The sequence below is a fragment of the Coenobita brevimanus genome, chromosome 103, assembly GCF_032717465.1.
Source record: "Coenobita brevimanus isolate Jiangsu-jjx chromosome 103, ASM3271746v2, whole genome shotgun sequence".
Classification (NCBI taxonomy): domain Eukaryota; kingdom Metazoa; phylum Arthropoda; class Malacostraca; order Decapoda; family Coenobitidae; genus Coenobita; species Coenobita brevimanus.
In genome coordinates this window covers 25,181,305-25,208,286 of record NC_137056.1, presented here as the reverse complement: position 1 = coordinate 25,208,286, position 26,982 = coordinate 25,181,305, and the positions used below count along the sequence as shown (strand labels likewise).

The window sequence follows — 26,982 nt, the reverse complement described above, 5'->3', positions numbered from 1 at the left end:
TGGCTTGAAGAGGTTGCCCATGCACTGGTAGCAGAATCAAAACCTGATCTCCTGGCTGAAAGTGGCGTAACCTGGACTTCTTATCATACCAAGTCTTCATTTTCTCCTGAGCAGCTCCTAAACTATCTCTCGCCAGCTGTAAAGCAGTGGACAGCCGTTCTTTGAACTTCATCACATACTCCAGCAGGTTGAAGTCATCTTCCTCCAACAGCCAGCATTCCTTGAGTAGCTTAAGGGGTCCTCTTATTTCATGGCCAAACAGTAGTTCAAAGGGTGAGAAGCCCAGTGATTCATTTGGAGATTCTCTTGCGGCAAATACAGCGAATGGAAGACCTTTATCCCAATCTTTCTGATGTTCCAAACAGTATTTCCTGAGCATCGATTTGAGTGTTTGATGATATCTCTCCAACGTTCCTTGGGTCTGGGGATGGTAAGCTGAAGATGTGATCTGGGTGATGCCCAACTCTTTCAGAGACTGCTTGAAAACATTTGACATGAAATCACTTCCCCGGTCTGACTGTACCTCCTTGGGCAGACCAAACTTTGTGAAGAACCCTAGCATTTCCTTAACCACATTCTTTGCTGAGATATTTCTAAGTAGAATGGCTTCAGGATAACGAGTAGCCATATCAATCAGGGTCAACACATAAGAAAATCCTGAAGAAGTCTTAGGAAGAGGGCCCACAATATCCACCAACACACGGGTGAAAGGCGCCTCAAAAGGAGGAATGGGAACTAGAGGTGCAACCTTTTCGATCTGATTACACTTCCCCACAACTTGACAGGTGTGACTAGACTTACAATACCAGGAAACATCTCTGAAGATACCTGGCCAGTAGAAATGTTTCAAAATGCGTGCCACAGTCTTCCTCACTCCAAGGTGTCCTGCCAAATTGGAATCATGAGCCACTCTAATGATATCCTGCCTACAAACACGAGGGATGACAACTTGATGTACAACCTCCCATTCACAGTTGGCTGATGCTGTTGGAGGTCTCCACTTCCTCATAAGTACTCCTGCCTTTATATAATAACAAGTAGAAGCATCAGCTGACTCTTCCTCACTGCAAGCAGAGTTAGCTAGACCTTTCAACACAGGGTCAGCAACCTGCAACTCAACCAACTCTTGACAAGACAAATTATCAACACTACGGGGTACTGCCTCATCTGGTGAGTGGTCCAAATTAGCAAGAAAAGTGTCAGCTAGGATAACATCATCATCATCATTATCCTCTAAGTCACCAGTAACTTTAGACTTAGCCCTAGTGACAGCACATGCAGAGAACACATCAGGGACATCACAATCCCGGGTCGCAGCCACTGGCTCACTAGACAACTGAGGAACTGGACACACTTGACTTCCACCAATATCATTTCCAAGTAAGAAAGTTACACCTGACATTGGGAGTGTCTCAACTAACCCAAGCATAACGGAACCATTAACAAAACCAGACTCTAAATTCACTCTGCATAGAGGGACAGAGAAGTAATTATTCCCTACACCTTGTAAGATTACAGTTTCATCAGAGGAATTAACATTAGAGCCTAGAACACTGGTCAGCATAAGGGATTGGCAAGCACCTGTGTCACGATATATTTTAAATGATTTCCTGTCATTACTGTCCAGAGGACTGACAAAACCATCAGACAGGAAATTAGCACATGAACTCTTGAGAGTGTCACCCACGTTACTGCTCAAAAGAGGAGCTTCATCATGAGAATTTAATTTACCCCTCAAAGCAAGTTCAGTTAACTCAGTTAAAGAATTCTGGGAACTCTCAAGGGTGGACACTAGACCAATTGACTGAATATTTAAAGACTCCTTTTTGTTCACATCACGCTGTCTCCTGAAACATTTCTCCGTAGTATGATCAAGCTTACTACAATAAGTACATTTACTTTTCTGAAATCTAGAGGTGGAGCTGGTATTTACTTCCTGAGAAACATCATCTTTATTCTCTTTCCTGTTACCTGTACTCTGAGTAGAGGCAACGTACTTACTCTCAGCTTTCCTTTTCTCTTTAGAATATCTCTTGTGAGTGAGAACATATTCATCATCTAAAACTGCAGCATCAGACAAATTATCTATTCTTCTCTCATCAAGATATAGGCTTACATCTTTATTAATACACCTTTTGAAGTCCTCTAGCAAAATCATCTGCTTAAATTTATCAAAATCAGAATTTACATTCTTAGAATTTAACCACTGCTCTAACACATTTTCTTTGATTTTTGCCTACTCAACATGGGATTGCTTATCTTGCTTATAAGTTGTCCTAAATTTTACTCTGTAGGCTTCAGGACCAAGCTCATAGGCCTTAAGAATCAAGCTCTTAACTACATCATAATTATCAGATTGATCCTGAGGCAAAGATGCATAAGTTACTTGAGCTTTACCGGTGAGAACAGTTTGAAGGAGTACAGGCCAATACTTTTTGGGCCAATTAAAATCTGTAGCTACCCTCTTAAACAACTGAAAATACTTTGTTAAATCAGATTCATTAAAAGGAGGGACAAGTTTAACATTTTTAGCCACATCAAAATCATCAGAGCTAGATGATCCAGTTCCACCTTGTTTCATGCGATACTCATGGTCTGCCTGAATCCTAGCAAGTTCAACTTGTGCCTGAAACTCAGCCTCCTTAGCATTTGCCTGAAACTCAGCCTCCTTAGCACGAGCCTCCTGCAGGGCTAGCTGTAACTTAGCTATTTCAACCTGCGTTTGCTCATCTGGAGGAGTTACATTAAACAAGCTTTCATTAATCATGTCAACAATTTGATCTTTAGAATGATGAGAGCGAACAGTAATTCCCAATTGTTGAGCAACAAGCTTAAGTTCATTCTTTGTTCTGTTTTCTACATCACACACTGTTTGCACATTTGACAAAAAATCTTTGGCTTCATCAAGCGTAGTAATAGTAGACATCATGAATAAATTACAGTCACAAAATATCAAGCAATATCCTTATGATAATATCCTGAATATCCTGATAAGAGGTCGCCAAATTTATGTTATGGAACAGAGAGAAATAATGAACACTTCAAGTGAGAATACTAAAATCACCACTGTCCCGCAAAGTTCCAGGTTCAAAACAAAAGCGTTAGGTAAAATTACAAGTTAAAGTTTAATGCTCAAACTAACAACTAAACATTCAGGACTCATAAGGATAATGTAATGGCAAAAAACAGGTTAAATATGGTCAACTGCAATAGCCTCTATTAACACGAAATTAGCAAGAGTAAATTTATCTAAGTCAGCCCTGATAAAATGAGAAAACCAGATAATGCTCAGTTAATGCAAGATATATTATTATAGATATAAAATATTATTATTAATGGCTAACATCATAAACTCCACATGAATCACAAAAACCTTACCAGGCCCACGAACTAACACCCTATGCTATACAGTACAAGAAAAAATGCAACAACACTTATACTCAAATTACACAGCAGCCAGATGGTTGGAGACTTCCTGAGCACTCACAAAAATAATAACAACTGTACAGGGGAGGACAGAGATGTGAACAAAATGAGGAGTAGATCTAAGTGGCAATTAATGCAGAGACTGAGTTCATTATATAGGGGCCGGCAGAGCTTGATACAGCTTGTAAGAAGGACGCGCAAATGAAGCCATAGGGGACAAAGAGTTGACACTCCTGCTCTGAACAACAGAAAGAACGACTTACTCTACTATAAGGGAGGAGAAGTGGGGAGTGAGGTAGAACACGGAAGCTTGGTCACTATGGAAGCCACGAGGCGAATCGGTGATCAAACATGCAGCATACTGTACGTTAGAATTATACAAAGGATGATGAAATCATAGGCTATGTAACAATATATATATATATATATATATATATATATATATATATATATATATATATATATATATATATATATATATATATATATATATATATATATAAATATATATATATATATATATATATATATATATATATATATATATATATATATATATATATATATATATATAGATATAGATATATATATATATATATATATATATATATATATATATATATATATATATATATATATATATATATATATATATATATATATATATATGTGTGTGTGTGTGTGTGTGTGTGTGTGTGTGTGTGTGTGTGTGTGTACATCAGTCGAACAGGGTGGTACTCCCAAGGCCGATGGAAAGCTGATGACAGGGAGAGCTGGAGCTCTCATTTCATCAGCCCTTGGGACTAGCTTTTGAACATCCCCCTATGCTGAAATTTCTCAATATTTTAGTAACTGAGAGAGAGTAAGCTAGCATACTCTCCTATACAATTTCCTATAACTGTCAGAACCAAACTACCTACACATTACACACTACACTTCCTATTCTGAAGTCAGAAAAAAAATAAAATGGTGTCTCAACACCCAGACTCTCTGTCCCAACGATGGGGGAGGGGGGCATAGAAGCGCCCACCATACGCCCCTCTCCTGGTGAATGCCGAATGAGATGCGTGGAACCACTGTCTGGCTCCCCCCTTGTTCATTTCTGCTAACATTCGTGGCCATTCCTCAAATTTTTCTTCTGTTGAACGTCACATCCCTTCCTCTAAACTTTGCTTGTTCATCCTCAATGAGACTCAGCCGCTTGAGGCAACTGATAGCAGATCCTTGTTTGTTTCCTTCTATTTTCTCTATACTGTACTCACTGCAGAGTCAAAGATGGCTGTTATGTATAGCCTATGTATGCAACAACATATCTTTTTCTCATGTCCCTGAACTTGAGTCTTACGAATTCTCTACTCTCTGGCTTCAGCTATCCTGTCATTCTGTAACTAAATATATCAATTCTGTATACATATCTCCAAATTTTTCTGGCTACTGAAAGTTCCTTGACTCTCTTACTTCTAACATGGAACACATCCCTATCAATTTTTCCATTCTCTGAAATCTACATTCTGGGTGATATCAATGTTCTCTACCACCTTTGGCTCTCCTCTCCTTTCATCTGATGAACAACCATACATCTTTTCATTCCTCATTAACCTAGACTGGCTAGTAAAGCCCCCTGTCTGTATCCTGACTGACCTGGAGAGGGTTCCAGCACACTTGACCTCCTCTTTACAACTTAACCTTCTGCTTACATTGTTAATTTTTTCTCTCCATTGGACTCCTCTGATCATAGCCTTATAATTAAAACTGTCCTAATCTCTCCAGTAAAGCTTGTGGACAGTCTCAAGAAACGGCGGCTGTGGGACTCTGGAGCTGCTGATTGGGAGGCCCTTGGGCAGTACTTTTTTGATTTTCTGTGGAGTGGTTGCTTCCATGGCAAAGTGCCTTCTGAGTGTGTCTTGCACATTATGGAGATTATTCTCTCTGGCATGGAAGCATACATTTCTTTCTCTTACCCCGTGGCTAATTTAAAAATGAAATGGTTCAATCATGCCTCTTTCAATACTGTCTATAATAAGGAGAAGGCCTACAAAAAGTACCAGAACCAATCCACCCCTGAATCTCATCTCTTTTATGTCTCTACCCAGAACTGTGCTAAGTCCGTTCTTCACTCTGCAAAGAATAATTTCATTCATGCTATATGCTCTGAGCTCTCGGACTCACGTTCTTCCTGCTCTTTCCAACACTTTAGCAAAATCCTTTCTAACAGTTTATTTTTCTTCATCATTCTTTCCTCATTTCCACTGTGATCACTTTGTCACTGTATCTTCTACAGAAAAATCAGACTTCTTTAACCCGTCACATCCTGAGCTATTTCGCACCTCCGACACCCCCCAATCCAGAGTTATTTTGGATTTTTTTTTTTTTGGCTAAAACCTCCACTTTTGGTGAGAAACATCGAAAATTCATAGAGAAATCGCTCACCTGAGGTTTAAAATACTCGATACAGGTAGCGGTACCTCCTTACTTTACTGGGTTTCCTATCAGGCTAGCTCCAAAGAAAACGAGTTCTATGGGAGGGTAACTATTCCACACCACTCATAAACGGTATTTATTTATTTATTTGGTACGAATTTATATGTAGTACGAGAGTATATTGGTTTTCAAACAGTAATATAGGCATTATAAGCATTGTTTCACTCACTACCTCATCAACATACCTGACCTTTTTTGGCGACATTACCTGATCATTTCTGACTGTTTCTTCCTCTAATGCTATGTAAACTTTGTCCTCCACATTGTCATCGATTGGCGCATCACTCTGGCCCTGAATGTCTTTATTGGCCAGGTCACTGGTAACAAGTGAATTGCCGAGACAATGGCGTGTGGGGGGGGGTGGAGGTTATGCAGTGTAAGGCATTGTCCCTGCCTGGCATTCAAAAATCACACACGAAAATTGAAAATTGTGCAATTTTGAACCTTGCAATTGCGCAACGTACTAGTACGTCGACGGGACTAGCTGTGACAGAATGTTGCAACATACCCATACGTCGATGGGATGCCTTGGGTTAAGATTTTCTCTTCTAATTCCATCTTAGACGATTCAAGTCGTGTTCCTCCATCACTTCCCTACTCTGACTTCCTCATGACTGACATTAAGCTTTCTTCAACTGTTGTACTTTCTGTCATCACCGGCCTCAGTACTAACAATGTATATGGGTCTAATGGGATCCCGGCTGTTTTCTTCAAGACCTGTGCATCTGTGCTTACTCCCTGCCTAGGTAAACCCTTTTGCCTTTGTCTGTCGACTTGCACTTTTCCTTCTTGCAGGAAGAGTGCTCTCAATCAGCCTGTCACAGAGAAAGGTTTCCTAGCCTTCTGAATATCACCCAAATGAGTTAGCATTCTGTATATCTAAAGTTTTATATCTATTCCAAAAAAAATAAAGCACCTTTCTTATCAAAACCTTCTTTCCAACTGCCATTATGTGTTCCACCAGGGACACTCCACTGGCGATTTTCTCACCTTCCTTTCAGACACCTGGTCATCCTCGTTTAGGGACTTTGCCAAGTGTTTTGCCGTTTCATTTGACATCTCAAAGGCTTTCTATCAAGTCTGGCATAAATCTTTACTTTCAAAACTGCCCTGTTTTTATTTCTATCTTTCTGTCTGTGCCTTCATCTCTGGCTTCCTTTCTGGTCATTCTGTAGCTGTTGTTGCAGACAGTCGCTGTTCATCTCCTGAAGCTATCAATAGTGGTGTTCGCAAGTGCTCTGTCCAATCATCAGCTTTCTTCCTTCTATTCATCAATGATCTTCTAGGCCGCACATCTCGCCCTTTTCACTCATGAGCTGATGACTCCACCCATCACCTTTTCATTTGTTTCTTGTGGTATCTATTTCAGTGTTTACTTCAACAAACAATGGATGAGGCTGTGGCATACTTAATGTCTGATTTGGCTCATATCTTTGATTGGGATAAGGTAATCTTCTTGTTTTTAGTGCATGAAAAGCTCAGTACTATCATCTTTTGGCCCATCAGGGCCTTCCACAGGTGTATCCTGTGGTTTTTAACAGTATCCAGCTTCTGTTCTGTATCATCTTTGAATGTGCTTGGGGTTTCTTTTTCTCTGGATTTGGCTTGAAAGGATCATATTGCCTGTCTTTTGAATCTGCTTCCAAGAAATTGGGTGTGCTAAGCCAACTCCTTGTCTTCTTTGCCCCTACACAGCTGCTGACTATATAGATGGATTTTCCTCGCTCCTGTGTAGAATATGGCATTTTTGTGTGGGGAGGCTTCCCACATGCAACTCTTCTAAACAAGGGGGAGTCAAAAGCTTTTCATCTCATTAACTCTCCTCCTCTTACTGACTCTCTTCAACCTCTGTCTATTAACTCTCCTCCTCTTACTGACTCCCTTCAACCTGTCTCTTCACCATGCTGTTGGATCTTTAGCTCTTTTCTATCGCTGTTTCAAAGGTCACTGCATCTCTGAATTCTCTGCTTGCCTCCTTTTACCAGAATAGCAGATGCGAAGCGCCCGTGTAGCAGTGAACTCTCATCCCTTCTCTGTCCAACTCTCTAAGGCAAGACTTAACCATTTATCCTAGTCCTTCAGGATCCAACAGGCCAGCTCTGAAACTGCTTCCTCTGTCCGTATGTCCTACTGAATACGTTTTCCAATCTTTAAATGCAATGTGTCTAGACATCTAGATTTTTTTTTTTAATGCAAGGAAGCAGGAACCAAAGGCCAGGAGCCCGCAAACCGATCCTACAAAGAAAAAATAACAAAAATAATACAACAGAGAGCCAAATCAAGATCCGTTCATTTCGAGATGCCTGGACACACTGAGTTTGAAAGACTGGAGATTATAGGAAATAGGAAATACAGACAGAGGGAGACAGTTCCAAAGCTGACCTGTTGCATAAATGAAGGACTGCGAGTAACGGCTAACTCTTGCATTAGAGAGATGGACAGAAAAGGGATGAGAGTTTGTTGCTTGACGGGTGCTACACACCCGTCGTAGAGGTGGAAGGATGCAATCAGACAGTTCAGAGGAGCAGTGACCACTGACATGGCGATGAAAAGGAGATAGAGATGTGGTGGGGAGGTGAAGAGAAGGAGGTTGAAGGGAGCCAGTAAGAGGAGGAGAGTTAATGAGATGAAAAGCCTTTGACTCCACCTCGTTGAGAAGAGCTGTATGTGGGAAGCCTCCCCACGTATGAGAGTTGTACTCTACAAAGGGACAAATAAAACCCGTGTATAAAGTCAACAACTGTGCAGGTATAAAGAAGATATGGCGTCATCTTAGCACATCTAATCTTTTGGATGCATATTTTACAAGAGATGTAATATGGTCTTTCCAAGATAAATCCTGAGAGAATGAAACCCCAAGTATGTTTCAGGATGATGCAGGATGGAGCTGGATGTTATTAAACATTAGTGGGTGCTCCTGTGGAAGATTTTGTTGGGTTGATAAGTGTAAAAGCTGAGTTTCTGAAGCATTAAAACAAGCTTACTTTTACTCCACCCAGAGATACGAGCCAAGTCAGACTTTAGGTGTGCCATAGCCTCATCTCTTGTTTGTTGAAGCAACTGCTGAGATGAACTCTGCAGGAACCGAATGGAAAAGTGCAGGGTGCAATCATCAGCGTATGAGTGGATAGGTTTAGACGTACAGCTTAGAAGGTCATTGATGAATAAAAGGAAGAGAGTTGGTGATAGGACAGAGCCCTGAAGACCAACGCTGTTGAGAAATCTAGGAGAGGATTGGTGGCCGTCTACAACAGCAGCTATAGAGCGACCAGAAAGGAAGCTATAGATGAAGGAAAAGATAGAAGGATAGAAACCATAAGAGGAAAGCTTGAAAATTAAGGAATTATACCAGACTCGATCGAAAGCCTTTGAGATGTCAAGTGCAATGGCAAAGCTATTGCCAAAGTTCCGAAAGGAGGATGATCAGGAGTCTGAAACGGAGGTGAGAAGATCGCCAGTGAAGCGTCCCTGATGGAACCCATACTGACGATCAGAAAGAAGGTTGTGATAGGAGAGATGCTTTAAAATTTTTCTGTTAAGAAACGACTCGAAAACTTTTGAGACACAAGATGTTAAAGTAATTGGGCGATAGTTAGAGGGCTGGGAATGGTCACCCTTCTTTGGGACAGGCTGAATGAGAGCAAACTTCTAGCAAGAAGGTAAGGAACAAGTTGACTGACAAAGACAAAAGAGTTTACCTAGGCAGCCTGTACTCACAGAAGCACATTTCTTGAGGACAACAGGAGGGACCCCGTCAGGCCCATATGCCTTGTTAGTATTGAGGGCAATTATGGCGGAAAATACATTAGCTGAAGAAATTTTAATGTCAGCATGAGGAAGTCAGAGGGGGGAAGTGATGGAGGAACAGCACCGGAATCACCTAAGGTAGAATTGGAGGAGAAAGTCTGAGTGAAGAAATCTGCTTTATCAGTAGAAAAAATAGCTACAGAGCTATCAGTGTATAAAAAGGTAATGGCAAGGTGCCAGAAGGAGCGGGAAGAATTTAAGGCGGGGAGTTGAGAGCATTTAGTACGGATGAAATTATTTTTAGCAGAGTGAGGATCAGACGTAGCATGAATCCCGGCAGAAACATAAGAAGGATGTGATTCTGGAGTGGGTTGGCTCTGGCACCTTTTATAGGACTTCTCATTGTTGTGAACAGCATTAGAACAAACATGCTTAAACCAAGCCTTTCTTGCATGAGTCAAAGGATATTCGAAAGGAATGTCTGCTTCCATGCCCAAGAGAATAACCCCCATAATACTCAGTGCACACTAAGATGGCTCCGGCCATGGAAACAATAATCATTCCAGGGAAAATCAAAGAAACACTTCCTGAGGGCCTCCAAATCAGCAGCTCCAAAGTTCCACAACTGACGTTTCTTTGGAGGGTCCACAGGCCGTAATGGGACGATAGGACAGGATAAGGAAATAAGATTGTGATCGGAGGAGTCCAATGGACAGGAAAGATTAACAGCGTAAGCAGAAGGATTAGTTATAAGGAAGAGGTCAAGTATGTTGAAACTTTCTCCAAGGCAGTCAGGAATACGGGTAAGGTGCTGTACAGGCTGCTCTAGGTCATTAAGGATAGAAAAGACGTAGACTTGTTTATCAGGGGGATCAGTGAAAGGAAAGGAGAGCCAAAGGTGGTGGTGAACACTGAAAGCTCCTAGAATGGAGATTTCAGAGGAAGAAGAAACGGATAGGACGTGTTCCATCACAGAATTGAGATAGTAGAAGAATTTTTCATGGTCAGTAGAATTAGGGGATAAGTAAACAACACATATATATTTAGTCAGAGAGTAGTGAACACGAGAACAAGATAAGTTATTGTGTACATAGACGCAACTGTCTCCTTTGGCTCTGAAATGTGTATACGGAAAGCAAAAAGATACAGAGTGGGGTTTGCTATCAGTTGCCTCAAACAGCTGAGTCTCAGTTAAGAAGAGAAGGTGAGGTTTAGAGGAGGAGAGGAGGTGTTCAACAAAGAGAAAGCAGGAGGAAAGGCCGCGAATGTTGCAGAAATGAAGAAGTGAATCAGACAGTGGTTCCAGGCAACACGGTGGGTCGTCACCGGGAGAAGGGAGGATGGTGGGGGCATTTATGGTTCCCCCCCCCTCCCCCGGGGACTTCGAGTCTTGGTTATTAGACGCCATTTTGGTTTAAATTTTGAATAGCAAGAGTAGTGTGTAATGTGCATGATATTTGCTGTTAACAGAGAAACTTGTATTGGTGAGCCGACCTACAGTACTCTCTGCGTTACTGAATCACTGAAAAAGTACAGCACAGGGGAATGGTCAGGAACTAGTCCCGAGGGCTGACGAAACGGGAGCTCCTGCTCTCCGAGTCATGAGCTTTCCATCCACCTTGGGAGTACTGACCTGCTCGACTGATGGCACAGGCAACTCCCTAGCATGAACGTACCTTGAATTTTGCTTTCTGTCATTTTATTTTTGTTATTGTTGGAGGGAACGATCTGCGCACTTCTGACATTTGGTTCCTTCTTCCTTGCATTAACACACACACACACACACACACACACACACACACACACACACACACACACACACACACACACACACACACACACACATATATATATATATATATATATATATATATATATATATATATAGATATATAGATATATATATATATATATATATATATAATATATATATATATATATATATATATATATATATATATATATATATATATATATATATCAATCATTTCCTGTGGCACCCTCGGGGATGCATAGGGCCTCGATGAACTCACACCACCACATCCTTTCTTGTGCTAGCTCCTCAAGATCTCCCCAACACTCATCTCCAGCTTCCCGTCTCATTGTCCTCACCCACGTCTCTTTTGGCCTTCCTCTACCTTTCCTACCAAGTGCCACCCACCCTGGTGTACCTCGTACTATTCCCTGTCTCCTATACACATGTCCTATAGTCTCACCAATCTAAAACCAAGGTTTGGGTGGGGTCTGGCGCTGGGTGCGGCCATGCCATACTTCCTAAACGAGCGATGAGTAGATTCTGTTATATATGTAATAGGCATCACAGATAGGTACACACATACTAATACAATATAAACGTAAGTATTCTAGCATATCAAAGGAAGGTAAACTTGTAATGCATATGGCTCTTGTACATCAATAAAGAAACGTGGCATACATATTTTACAGTGGTGCTGAAAAAAATGTGGTTACTTTTACCGACTTTCACGGTAGTTCTAAGTTGGGTATGTAATGTAACAATTACGTTTATAATATAATTTGAAGGAATCAGTAGAACATACGCTATTTTCTTAATAGAAATAAATAAGTTAAAACACTCACGAGCGGCAACATCCAGATCCATTGGAGGGAGATTTAAGCTTCTGTCACGTGCTTCCACTGTTCACTTTCTGTTATATATATAACTTAAATTATATTTATAACAAATTAGTTTGTCTTTACACACACACACACACACACACACACACACACACACACACACACACACACACACACACCCAGAAGTGGGTGAAGTCATGTCAGGTCAGGTGGCGAGATGTGAGCGGCGAGCTCTAACGGTGTCAGGTCAGCCACTAGCCAATCAGAGTATAGGAAACAAGGCAACGCTGTACCCTGGGAAATCCCCGGCTGGACTCCACCCAAACCTTGGTTTTAGATTGGTGAGACTATAGCCACTTCCATCATGAGGTCCTAACATATTCATCGACCGGCTACACTCCCGTTATTTCTCTAATTCTAATATTTGGTATCCTTTCCCACCACTTAACTCCTAATATTCTTCTAAGTGCTTTGTTTTCAAACACCAAGAATTTATTTTCCATAGTCACTGTGCTGTTCCAAGACTCGTGTCCATAAATTAAGATACTCCTAACCATTACCTTATAAAGTTTGATTTTTGTATATATATATATATATATATATATATATATATATATATATATATATATATATATATATATATATATATATATATATATATATATATATATATATATATATATATATATATATATATATATATATATATATATATATATATATATATATATATATATATATATACCTGGTCTATATCATCTTATCTCATCAGCCGTTTCAGTGTCCACTGCAGGACCGGCCTATCCCAACCGAAGTGGGGACGATACAGCCAATGTATCTCTACCAAGTGGCTTAGGCTGTCTGGTAGAGATTGTATGTAGGGTGGGAAGTGCTTGTAAGTGTAACTGTAGTGTTCTAGTGACTTTGGATGTGTGTGTAGTCTGTGAACCAAGTGTAATCAGCCGGCGCAAGCCGACTGGGTGCAAGCATACTTTATAGTGTGCGACACTGGTTCAACCACAGCACCCCTTGTGTCCGCCAAGCAGTACATGGCCAGAAAAACACTCCCAAAGTTTATTACCCTGGCAGGGCGCGAACCCTCGTTCTTTATATATATATATATATATATATATATATATATATATATATATATATATGCAAACTAATCACAGGAGAAATGAAAGGAGCGACAGTGAGTACTTTCGTATATTACATCTTCAGACAGAGTGAGACAGAAACGTAAAGGGTAGAAGTCTTTTATGCACACCTGCAGCAGGTAGTGGCACACAGAACAATGGATGACCTGAATATTTACCTGCGGCTTAACTTAGGGTCACCTGCAACAGGGAGTGGAACACAGCAAAGGATGACCTGAATCTAAAAAATGCACGTGACAAAGGAGGAGGGAGTAGGAGGGGAGGAAAGGGGAGTGGGAGGGAGGGGGAAGGGGAGGGGTGAGGGAGGAGGGGATAAATACTGCTGCTTAACTTAAGACCTAGAGGATTAATGCTTGGTGTGTCCCACACAGGTGTGACTACACCACAAGGAGATGACAGGGAACAATCACGTGTTAGTCTGGGGGATACTGCTTTAAAATTAATTCAGTTAACAATTTATCAAACTTTAAATGACCATAGCTCATGTTTACATTCTTTTCATATGTGCCAGAAATTAGACAAGATTCTATTACATTTCTTTCATCTAAGCTTTTTGATCTTGCTAGAATCTTGGAGCCTGTCCAGTCAATATGGTGATCACTGGATGCTTTGTGTTGAAATAAACCACTACTCTGTTGGGCTGTCCTTACACTGTATTTATGTTGTGAGATTCTAGTTTCCAAATCTTTTCCAGATTGTCCTATGTAAATTTTTTTACAGCTTTTACACGGGATTTTGTAAACGACGCCTGAATTACTGAAAGGGCTGTTCTTGATGAGTTTTTTTTTTATGGTGTTCTCATATTTGAATACTACTTGTACATTGAGTTTCCTCAGTATGTGAACAACATCAAGAAAATTTTCATGGAAGGGGAGGACGAGGGTTCTTTGAATGTTCTGGCGATCTGGCTTATTAGTCTTCCCTTCAAGGAATCGTTTCTTGGCTGTATTGTGGCACTGAGTTAGTATGCTTTGTGGATATTTTAGCTTCTTTCCAATACTCTGAATCATTTTTAGTTCATCATCGAAAAATTCTGGGTCTGAAATTCTATATGCTCTTAGGTACATGGATATGAACACAGATCTTTTTACATTAACAAGATGGTTTGAATAGTAATGAACTGACATAATATTTATAGGTTTTCTATATACCTTAGTCTTCAAAACATATTGGTCCCTGATGACTTTTACATCCAAAAATGGCAATTCATTATCCATTTCCATCTCATGAGTAAATTTAATCGATGGAACTAAAAATGATTCAGAGTATTGGAAAGAAGCTAAAATATCCACAAAGCATACTAACTCAGTGCCACAATACAGCCAAGAAACGATTCCTTGAAGGGAAGACTAATAAGCCAGATCGCCAGAACATTCAAAGAACCCTTGTCCTCCCCTTCCATGAAAATTTTCTTGATGTTGTTCACATACTGAGGAAACGCAATGTACAAGTAGTATTCAAATATGAGAACACCATCAAAAAAACCCTTATCAAGAACAGCCCTTTCAGTAATTCAGGCGTCGTTTACAAAATCCCGTATAAAAGCTGTAACAAATTTTACATAGGACAATCTGGAAAAGATTTGGAAACTAGAATCTCACAACATAAATACAGTGTAAGGACAGCCCAACAGAGTAGTGGTTTATTTCAGCACAAAGCATCCAGTGATCACCATATTGACTGGACAGGCTCCAAGATTCTAGCAAGATCAAAAAGCTTAGATGAAAGAAATGTAATAGAATCTTGTCTAATTTCTGGCACATATGAAAAGAATGTAAACATGAGCTATGGTCATTTAAAGTTTGATAAATTGTTAACTGAATTAATTTTAAAGCAGTATCCCCCAGACTAACACGTGATTGTTCCCTGTCATCTCCTGGTGGTGTAGTCACACCTGTGTGGGACACACCAAGCATTAATCCTCTAGGTCTTAAGTTAAGCAGCAGTATTTATCCCCTCCTCCCTCACCCCTCTCCCCTTCCCCCTCCCTCCCACTCCCCTTTCCTCCCCTCCTACTCCCTCCTCCTTTGTCACGTGCATTTTTTAGATTCAGGTCATCCTTTGTTGTGTTCCACTCCCTGTTGCAGGTGACCCTAAGTTAAGCCGCAGGTAAATATTCAGGTCATCCATTGTTCTGTGTGCCACTACCTGCTGCGGGTGTGCATAAAAGACCTCTACCCTTTACGTTTCTGTATCACGCTGTCTGAAGATGTAATATACGAAAGTACTCACTGTCGCTCCTTTCATTTCTCCAGTGGTTAGTTTGCATACATATCTTCACGGTGAAGTAAAGTCTCTGCATATATATATATATATATATATATATATATATATATATATATATATATATATATGCTTAAGGTGGAAAATTAAATGATGAGTTGATGATAGCGCTTTTGAAACTTTTTAATGTGGCTTTGGGTAATGGTGGAGTTCCAGAAGAGTGGAAAAACGGAGTGATTATAAAAATACCAAAAAAGGGAGATTAAAGTGTGTGTGGCAATTGGAGAGGGATAACTTTGACACCTGTAGTTTCACAAGTCTTTTCCCAAATTTGTTGAATGATTTGCGGAAGTATTTACGAGATGCAGAGGGTGCATCATTGTCTGGTGGAGGAAGGAGAAAAAGTGGTATTGGTAATAAATTGTGGAAAGACTGAAATTATTAATATGAACGTGGAGAACCAAATCGATTGTGTAATTGGGAATAATGTGGTGAAGAATGTAGAAAACTTTAAATATCTGGGAACGATTGTATCATCATTAAACAATCATATTCAGGAGAGGATTAGACAGTCTTGGCGAGTTGTTGGAATGTTGAAATCTGTTTGGAATAATAATACGCTTTCGGTACATAATAAAGTGAAAATTTACAAGTCCATTGTTAGACCAATTTTAATTTATGGGCATGAGTCATGGTACAGTACAATTGCAACAGACCAGAAAGTATTAGGATCTGAGAATAAAATACTGAGAAGGATCCTTGGGGTAAAGTGGCAACACAGAATTACGAATGAAAGAGTAAGGGATATTACGAGAGTGGAACCAGTTAATGAATATGTGAAACCGTCTCGCTGGAAGTGGCTGGGGCACATATACAGAAAAGAAGGCATTTTAATACAGGATGTGCCAGAGTGGACTGCTAGAGGAAGAAGAGGTAGACGTAGCTCGAGGGAAACCTGGTTGAAGACAATGAAAAGAGAAGCAGGAGAGGAGTGTTGGTGGGACCTGAAGGAGATGGCAAGAGACAAATATTGGTGGAGAGAGTTCATCGAGGCCTTATGCATCCCGTGGGGTGCCACAGGAAATTATATATATATATATATATATATATATATATATATATATATATATATATATATATATATATATATATATATATATATGTGTGTGTGTGTGTGTGTGTGTGTGTGTGTGTGTGTGTGTGTGTTTATAAGAGGAATTTGTCATACGAAATGAGGTGATGGTGATGTATCGATGATATTCCTATAGATCCTCCTCTCTGGATGTTGAGGTGAGTTTGTATCGTAGTTTTAGTGTGGAAAGTTATATCTTCTAAGGTGTGTATCATGGCAACTAGTTATTATATGTGTGAAATTAGGTTAAAACATTAGTATATATACTGGTGGTGGTGGTGGCAATGGTCATGGGGATGACGATGTAAGTTATAGTAATAGCGATGATGACGATCATAGTGGTGAAATACTATGCAGTATTTCAGTATGTTATCCAGGATGCGTTGTGTTGACTTTCGCAGTCTTTACAGTGGCTTTTATGATTCAGTGTCAGGTGACTCAAACCGTCTTACTTCAATTAGCTGGAATAAAGCTATGTGTGTCCTAGTCATAACAGATTTGAAAGTGACATTGTTAACATTGAGGTCTTGCGTTTCACTAAACTGAAGATAACATCTGTCATTAGCTAAAGTTGATCTGATATTGAGAGACAGATGTAACAGTAATGACGCCCTCACTCACTTATGACTCACATTCGGCTGAATATAATCGTCTGTCTTTAGCTGGGATAAATTATACATATTGTGATGATGGGAGAGTTAACGATTTTAAGGTACGGCATATTTCTGCTGGTCAGTTTGATGTTAATTCTCCGAATTTCAGCTCTCCCATTTCCTTTATTTCAGAGAGTGTATGTGTGCCTCATTTTTCAAAGAGCATTTTGAATATAATTCTAAAATTTGCTGTTTTCCCCTTTTCTTATTACTCAGGTTCCTGTGACACACTCTTAGCAAAATAAAATTGTCTAGCTGTATATGCGAGAGTTACTACGACCATGAATGAGTTAATGATGACAGTCTCACACTCACAGGCTCCCACAGCTGTACAGAGTTGTCTGGCGTTAGCTGGAGGGGAATACGAGTTGTCACCACCATGAGAACGTTAACCCTTGTTTTACGCTAGTCTTGATATACTAGAGCAGTGGTTCCCAAACATATTCCCGTCAGTATTCCCATTCCATATAGTTTCCTCCATAACGGCCCACTACCCTACTAATCCCCAAAACACTGTCGGCAGCAAACAATATATTTCTGTAATTGTGTATTATGTAATAAGGAACGGTGTATCTGAATATCACTTTGAGTATGTAGGATGCAGATCACTGAGTTATTTATAATAATGTAGTTTCTTTGGAGAGAAAAAAAATATTAAATGAGATATCTGAAGATTTATTACAGATCTTGTACTAATTTACATACCAGTTGCAGCATTTTTCTCTTTTTCCCTATTCCCCCTACTCAGTAATATGGGTGATGCTGAATATCATCAACCAGCTTCTTGATTCTTCGTTCCGGCATACGCAGTGCGCACTTTATGTCATGTTCCACATTAAGTCTGTTGCGATATTTTGTTTTGATCTGGATTAGATGAGAAAAAGCAGCTTCACAAGAATAGGCAGATGCAAATGTTAGATGGCGGAATGCTGTATCACATAAGTTAGGGTAGCTTGCCGGCACAGATGACCAAAATTTAGTGAGTGATGCAGCTTCAAACTTCATTTTGGCCCCTGTATCCTCCTGAAGTTTCAGAAGTTCTATCTGGGTGTCATCATTGTCATCAGGTGTGGTAGTCAATGGAGCAGCAAATGGATCCCTCATTATGTGAGAAGTTTCATTCTTGATTTCCGGAAAATACTCCTGAAATTCTTCTTGCAAGGCCTCAAGATGATCGCCAGTCAAACGCAATGTAGCAATGTCACATTTCTTGGTAACTTTAGACACTGTTTCCAGCATTGCAAAGTTGCCCAGGCCAATTTTGCACCTCCAGTTTCCTAGCTCACAAAGGAAGCAATTATTATATCCAGAAAGTCCATCATCAAACTTCCCTTTCCTTGTAGCTCCTGGTTTAAAGTATTCCGTTGCCTGAATACATCCACAAGGTAGGCTAACAGTAATTCCCAGCCATCCTCTGACCATGTTAATAGTAAATCCACTTTTTTTTTTCTATTTTGACGTCTTCTCTGAGATGAAACATACGCTGGACTACATTGCCTATAGATAACAAATGAACTGCAGAATGGAAGAGGAGTGTTTCATGTTGAAAGTCCATATCTTGACAGATTTTCTTAAAAAGGCGTGTGTTAAGAGCACTCCCCTTCACAAAGTTCGCTGTCTTAACGATGGTATTTAGAATATCCAGGAGAGATGATGGTAGTGTTTTAGATGCATGGGTTTCCCTATGAATCATGCATGATTAGGAATGACATTTGGAGCTCTTTGTTGAACACGAATAACAAAGCCGAAATGACAACGCAGCACAGCTGGGGCTCTGTCAGTGTATATCCCAAAGAGTGTGCCAAGCAAGACCTTCAGTTTCAAAGAATTCAGAAAGTTTCTCCATCACATCAAAGGTATACAAAGGAAAGCAAAAAGCAACAGACCTAATGGTCCTTTCGAGGCTGCTTGTTACAGAGAAGACTATCACTATGATATGGATAGTAAAGAAAGAAGGCTCTCCCCAACCCACCAAACCCTCCAGTCGAAGCTGATAGGGGAAGAAAGTGAGAAGGACCACCATGCAGCATGGAAATGCTAACATGGATTTTCATAGAAAAGACTGAAAAGTGGTAAACTATATTCTGTCCTACTATATCTATACACTACAAGCATCAAAAGCTACAGTTATCATTAACTGCTTAGTATTCCCTATCTACTGTATAGTTTCATCACGATCTGAAACAGAGAATAACATTTTACGTTATTATTCAGTCATGAAGGAGTTTAGCTGAGGGTTTGAAGCGACATACTTATCCACGCGATTTTTGAAAGTCATCACTATACTGCAATGAAAGACATCCCTGGGCAGTTTATTCCAAATGTTAACAACCTTGTTAAAAAAAAAAATGTTTGGCTTCATTAGACTGGAAATGCGTCCCAGTAATCTTATAACCATTACCTCCGGTATACAGTAGTTCGAACAATCAATTGCAAAGTACTTGTCAGCATCCAAATTATCAATTCTTTTAATAATCTTGAATATTTGAAACAGATCCCCTCGTAGTCTACGCTTTCATAAGTCAGATAACTTTAGCTCATTTAATCGCTCCTTGTATAATTTGTTCCCCAGTCTGGGTATCGTTTTTGTTACACGTTGCCGCACTCTGACTAATTTCTCTAAATCTTTCCTGCAATACGGTGTCCAGAACTGCACGCAGTACTCTAGATGTGGACGCACTAAGGAATGGTACTGGTTAAGAATTACATTTTCAGATTTGAACTCAAATGATATACCTATAAATCCAAACAGTTTGTTAGCTTTCTTAATAGCTTCTGTGCACTGTTTACTTGGCTTCAGGTCATCTGCAACAATTATTCTTAGATTCTTTTCATGCTTTGCGTTCATGAGTTGAGAATGATTCATTGTATAAGTAAATTTTTCATTTTTACTGCCAATTTTTTGAACTTTACATTTATCGATGTTATAATCAATTTGCCATTTTTCCTCCCAATTAAGCACTTTATTAAGATCCACTTGATTCAGTATTCTTTGTTCTGAGGTATCTGCTCTATCACTAGTCTTCGTATCATCAGCAAATTCTTTGTTTACGATTCGTAAGCCATCTTTCAGTCCATCTTAGTACACTGCTACCGACACGACAGACGCGCAATTTCTCTAAAAGTTGGATATGTGGAACTTTATCAAAAGCTTTTTTGAAATCAAGGTAAATGGTATCGGCTGATTTAGTGCTGTTGTAAAAGTTCATAATATCATTGAAAACATCAATCAGGTAAGTAAGACATGAACACTTATGTCGGAATCCGTGCTGAGAGTCTTTGATGAGATTGTTATGTTCTATATGCTTGCCCAGTTTATCTCTAATTATGGTTTCTAGTAACTTGCAAACAACTGATGTCAAGCTTATTGGTCGGTAATTGCTGGGTTGAAGTTTGTCTCCCTTTTTGAATATCGAAGTTACATGTGCTAATTTCTAGCCGCTTGGTACTGTACTGCTTCTGAGAGATATATTGAACGTATGCGTTAAGGATTTCAATATTTCATCTTATGTCTCCTTTATGACTCTTGGAAATATTCCATCTAACCCTGGTGTTTTATTTATCTTTAGTTCATTTAGCACAAGAAATACATCTCTCTCACTGATAATAATTTCTTTGGGTGGGTGGTCTTCATCTACACATGCAGAGGATAATGTCTGGATCGAGCATGGACTTTCTCTTGTATATACCGACGTAAGAAAGTATTAAGAATTTTAGCCATCTCTCTTCATTTGTGTGCTCACCATCGGCTGATAGTAGTGGTCCTATTGTTGGTGTTAATAGTTTCTTATTTCTGATAAAACTGAGTGATCAAGAAAAGCACAGAACAAGAACTCCTCTTTCAGGTCTCCGTTGTGAATATATACCTGACAAACAATTTGAGCTGTGAGCAGGAGTTGACATTAGTAGATTCATCCAGATGAATACTAAATAATGCAGACTGCTTTATTTCATGTATCACTTGATCAGCACATCTTCCATATCCGTTCTACTAATATCTCTCCCACATGCTTCATCATTTCACGACACTCTCCATCAATTCCTGGAGCTTTCCCCAGTTGGCTTTCTTCACTGCTTCCACTACTCCATCTTACTGATCTCTGCCTCCCTTCTCACCACCCTCCTTCTTCCAGCCATTCCCCAGCCACTTATACTCGCAATACTTTCATTCTCTATGTTTAACATTTCTTAAAGTGTACTCTCCATCTGCTCACTTTTTCTTCACTTCCCACTAGCAATCTGCCATTTTTATTTTTCACTTCTTTATCACCCTGTCTAACTCTTTTTACGTCTTTCCTGATCATTCTCTTACATTCTTTACATTTTCCCTTCAGATTCCTCGTCCACTGTCTTCTTGCTCTCTCTTACTAATCTTTTCACTTCTCTCTTCCTCTCTACATTTAACTCTCTCTTCCATCTCTCAACTTCCTCCATGTCTTTGCTTCCTATCCACTCACTATATGCTTTCTTCTTTTGACCACAGTTTGTCTCACCTCTACATTCCACCACGCCGTTTCTTGCACTCCTGTCGTCGTCCCTTCACCTCATACATCACCTCACTTGCTGCACAGATTTCTTCTGTGAATAATCTTGCACACACCTTCCACTCCCTCATCTGCTGCAAATCATATTCTCAGGCTGCTGCTGCATCTCAGTCAATAAAGCCTGCTAAACTCAAGTCTGACAAGCCTAATAAGATCAATCTGACAACCTTTTCAATGTAACACCCTCATGTTCTTCCTGTTCCTGCTCCAGCGAGGGAGAGAAGAGTTAGCTCTTCCTCGGAGGGAGTCTGGGAGACTGGTTATTAATAATATGAAGGGTTCCATCAGCAGAGACTGACATAGGTCCCTCGGCATTTTCTCACCTGATGGCATATGACATTAGAAAAAAAAAAAAAAAACATTCTGGCCCGCCTCGTCAGTTTTAACCGTCACATCCACTGCGTTACAGTGGAACTGTAGGATTCTTGGGAATAAATTATTCAATAATCTTGCAGTCTATACGAAGGCCAGACATTATTTTACAGAAGACACACTTGTTGGATCACCCTGATTCTCCACAGCTCAAACACTACCACTCATGTGAAAGATATGGCAGTCACTAGGTTGCCATATACACACAAAAACGACGCTCACAAACAGAAGTGGTTCAGTTTTACAATGGAAGCAATTGCGTGCAGATTCAAAGTTCATAACACTCATCTGTCTATTTGCTCTCTCCGCATGGCCCCATTGATAGCGATGCTTTTAATTCGTTTTCTGAACACCTCCCTCGAAATAATTTAGTTTTGGACAATTTTAACACACATCACCAAAAATGAGGTAGCTTGGGAATCAATGGTTGTGGGGAGCAAGAAACCTACCTAATACTGCAGTCCAACCTCTGTCATCTGAATGATGGTAGAGTGACTTGTGTTGATGATCGTACCGGTAACTTTTCGGTAATTGAGTTATCTCTGGCCATCCTAGGTACACATCAAGATTTATCATGGGACTCTTATGACTACTCCTTGGGAAGTGATCATTTACTCATTTGTCTTTCTTATTCATGCAACATTGTTTCGGATGCTCCACCTCCAAATTGTAACTATAAGAAAGCAGATTAGGGATTCATCTAAAAGATCGCCAATGTTCTGGGAAGATCATACATACAAAAGTCCAAAATTTAGCTCATCCCATATTACACGCAGCTAAGGCTTCTCCTTTTCATGCAAAGCATAGGGCTCGTTGGTGACGCTGGATTGCCGACAGGCATTAATTAGGGTTGATAGCTGACGTATTTGGAATTGTTCCTGTTTCTGACGGTTCTGTTTCTTATACTGTATTGATGACGCCTTTATAAAACCACGGGCCTCGCCTGACAGTTGCCAGTTGATGAGTTCAAACATGCTATACTGAGAGGTGTTGGGCACTTGAAGTCGATGGTGTTCTGCTGGGCGAGGCATATCCTTTTTTGAACATTTGCAGATGTTTTGCATCTGTTTAAGTTTCCCTTTTAGGGCCAACAGTTGACACATGGAATAGTTCCTAACTCAGTTGGCTCTCTTACATATACTGATATCCTCTGCTTTAATGTATGTAACTCGCCTTACAGTTACCAGATGGCAAGTACAGGTGTGTAATGTAACGAGGCATTACACATTTGCAGTCGATGGGGTTCTGTTGGCCTAGGATATTTTATCCACATATTTAAAGAGTATGAATATTTATTTAGGTTTAGCTATTTGTATCTTTTGGCGTTAGTGCAGGTTAGCGATTTTTTTTTTTTTTTTGGTAGGTTTATCTGTGTTAGGATATACATTATGTATTTTATTATTATTTTTTAAAATTATTTTTAAATAAACTCAATATAAAAAAGTAATAATAATGAAAAACAATAAAATAATCAACACTACAGTAATATGATTTAATGACCAGGGCCTTCCGCGCGATGATCGATAGCCCATTTTAAAAAAAAATCTTTATGATACCATCCACTGAGAGACGATTTTGACCTCTCTGTGACATCTGTGATGTAGTGTTATCTATCGGTCATATCATCCTGCGCTGTTGGCAAATTGTTCGTGATCGTGTATCACTTTAATTATGAATCACTGAGGCGCAGTAGACGTCCCTTTCACTCTTTCCACCATCTTAGGTGATGGAGATATTATTATGTCTGATAATCTGGTGGGTTGCTTGAGGGAGACAGCATTGATCAGAGTGATGTGACTTTTACTGTCTGGTTGTGATTTTTACTATTTGTATACTTGTATATATTTAGCTTTTTTAAAGCGGGGGGGGGGGGGGACATTTGACGTATTTGAAAAAATTCCTGCATCTGACGGTTCTTTTACTGATATCCCTTATATTAAACCGCGTGCTTTGCCAGACAGTCGCCAGTTGATGAACGCAATGGTGCAATATAGAGAGGTAGTGGGCAGCTGCTGTCGATGGTGCTGAGAGAGAGAGAGAGAGAGAGAGAGAGAGAGAGAGAGAGAGACTTAGGAAAACAAAATTTCATAGTGTTACACCTAAACCTGAACCAGTTTTCAGCTGCCACCCAAGTCACGACAGCCATCCTGAAGGGGCTGCTCTCACAGGCATTTCCAGTGACATTTACACAAAATAAAGAATTTTTGCACAGTAGTAGACCTCATCCATTGGAGAGGAATTAATTTTACCTGATATCAAGACCATGGTCAAGCTTGTTTTGGGAAAGAACAGTGCAGAGAAACTTAATGTTATCAGTTTCAAATAATACTGTCTAGGCTCCCAGAGGATTGGTAGTCAGGCATAATTATTACCCTGTACAAAGGAAAAGAGGGAATAATAAGTGTGTGGTAAGCATGGGGGCATTTGTCTTCTGAGTGTAATGGGGAAAGTATATGGTAGGATACTTATTGACAGAGTTAGGGAAATAACAGAGGATTTAGTGAAGAACAAGTGGGTTTTAGGAAAGGAAGAGGTTGTGTAGATCTGATATTCATCCTTAGATCTTTAGTGGAAAAGTTTCTAGAGAAGAAAAAGGAGTTGTATGCGGCCACTATGGATTTGGAGAAAGCATAATGAGTGGATAGACATGGGATGTGGAAAATACTAAGAATATATGGAGTAAATGGGAAGTTGTTGAATGCCGTGAAAAGTAAGCATGAGGGGGCTAAGGCTGCAGTGCTTATGCATAGTGAACTAAGTGAAACTTTCTCTTTGAATGTTGGACTGAAACAAGGATGTGTCATGTCTGCAGGGTTGTTCAGTCCGTATTTGGATGGGGTTATAAAAGAGATACATGTAGAGCAGTGGATGTTGGAGCGGCCCGATCGAGAGAGGGCAGGATTTGTAGACTTCCTGTACTGCTGTTTGCTGATGTTACCGTATCCTAACGTGAACACGAAGGGCAACTGCAAGGCTTGGTGAATGAGTTTGGGAGAGTGTGGAAGAAACGGAATCTAAAGGTGAATGTAGAGAAGAATAAAGTTATGGTCGTCAAGAGAAATTAAGTCACTGAATGTGTAGAGTGAGGTTGGATGATGAGGAAATGGAAAATGTGAATGCATTTAATACCTGGGTAGTGTGATGAGTAAGGATGGAAGTTTGGAGGATGAGGTGCTTGAAAGGGTATAACAGGGAAGAGAGGTTATTGCCTCTTTGAAAGCATCGATAAGAAATAGGGAAGTGATCATGGAAGTAAAAAAGTTGCTGCATGATAGTATTGTGATACCAACTCTGACGTATGGAAGTGAATCTTGGACCTTGTTGGAGGGACATAAGTCAAGAGTGAAAGTAGTGGAACTGATTTATTTGAGAGGAGCATGTGGAGTTACATGGAGAGATGGACTGACAAATGAGGAAGTGAAGGAGCGTTGTGGTTTGGGTGTGGATGTGATAGAAAGCGCTAGGATACAACCAGGTGGTTTGGACATGTGGAGAGGATGGAGAGCGAGAGACTGACGAGAAGAGTGTATGTGAATGAGATGGAGGGGGGGGGGAGGAGCAGAGGAAGGGGTAGGACGAGGATGAGATGGAGGGATGGGGTGGAGCGGTTTGTGAGAGAGGGGAGTGTGAGCTGGGGGGAGGGCAGTGGAATGGCGGGAACCAGGGCGACATGGAGGCGATTTGTTTGTGGCCACCCCTTACAGGACGAAAGCGTCTGGCAATAGACAGTGATAGATAGTGTTTGTATGTGAAGAAAATAAGTAAAATGATTTTGATCTGATTTGTATCAAACTTGGCAGAGAAGTTGAGGATCACTCTAAAAGATGACCAATTATTAGGTCAGAGGTTAATATCAGAGGATAATGTTAACAAGTTTTTTCTGATGATATCTTTCTTTTTTCTTGGGGGGGGACGAGGATTCAGGTTAAAACAAGGATAAAAAGATTCGATTAAGAGAACAGTCAATCAGAAACCAAGGTCACAGGGAAAGGTCAAAGCTTAAGGTCACTTGATATAGTTAATTAAAAAAAGATCTGATCTAATTTGAACTAAATTTGGTGGAATGGTTAAGAGTTAGACAAAAAAGAAGTAATTCGGTTGTAAGAGTAATCTGACGAAAGCCAAGGTTACAGGGCAAAGTCAATAATGGTGCCTATAGACCAGTTATAAGTTGCGGATATTGCACTGTCTGAGGGCTCCCTCTTGTTCTTGATACTATCAGTTATTTCTATTCTGTATAAGACAGTCTTTTCGAAGTATGGGAGGGTTAAGCAGGGTCTAATCTTTCCCTTCGATACGAGAGGCTTCTCCTACATTAAAATCGTCTCACGAAATTAAAATGAAAGGTGTCATTCCATTGCAGGTACTGAAAACCTTGAGTTCGATGACATTTGTCTTTTATTAATGGTATTAGGAGACTTTTTCATTCAACTTTGGATAATCTTTGGTAAATATCTATACTAAATCCTCATCGTCGTTGTATCTCTTCAAAGCTGAATAAAAGCGCCTGAAGAGAGCATAAGCGAAATGAAAAAAATAATTTAATAAATAATATGATGGAAGAAGTGAGTCGGTGCAGGTTTGACTCATTAACTGAACATTACCATACTTTTATCTCTTTAGTATAGTATATTATTATTACCTTCTTGAGA

At 39.8% G+C, this 26,982-nt stretch overlaps 1 protein-coding gene and 1 pseudogene across 1 annotated transcript in view; one reads left to right on the top strand and one right to left on the bottom strand.

Moving 5' to 3' along the window:
* LOC145415652 (glutamate receptor 1-like) overlaps window positions 1–26,982 on the top strand; it is a 1,336,600-nt gene that overhangs the window by 965,316 nt on the left and 344,302 nt on the right. The gene's annotated exons all lie outside the window — the stretch shown is intronic.
* LOC145415608 (SCAN domain-containing protein 3-like) lies at window positions 18,159–18,969 on the bottom strand (annotated as a pseudogene).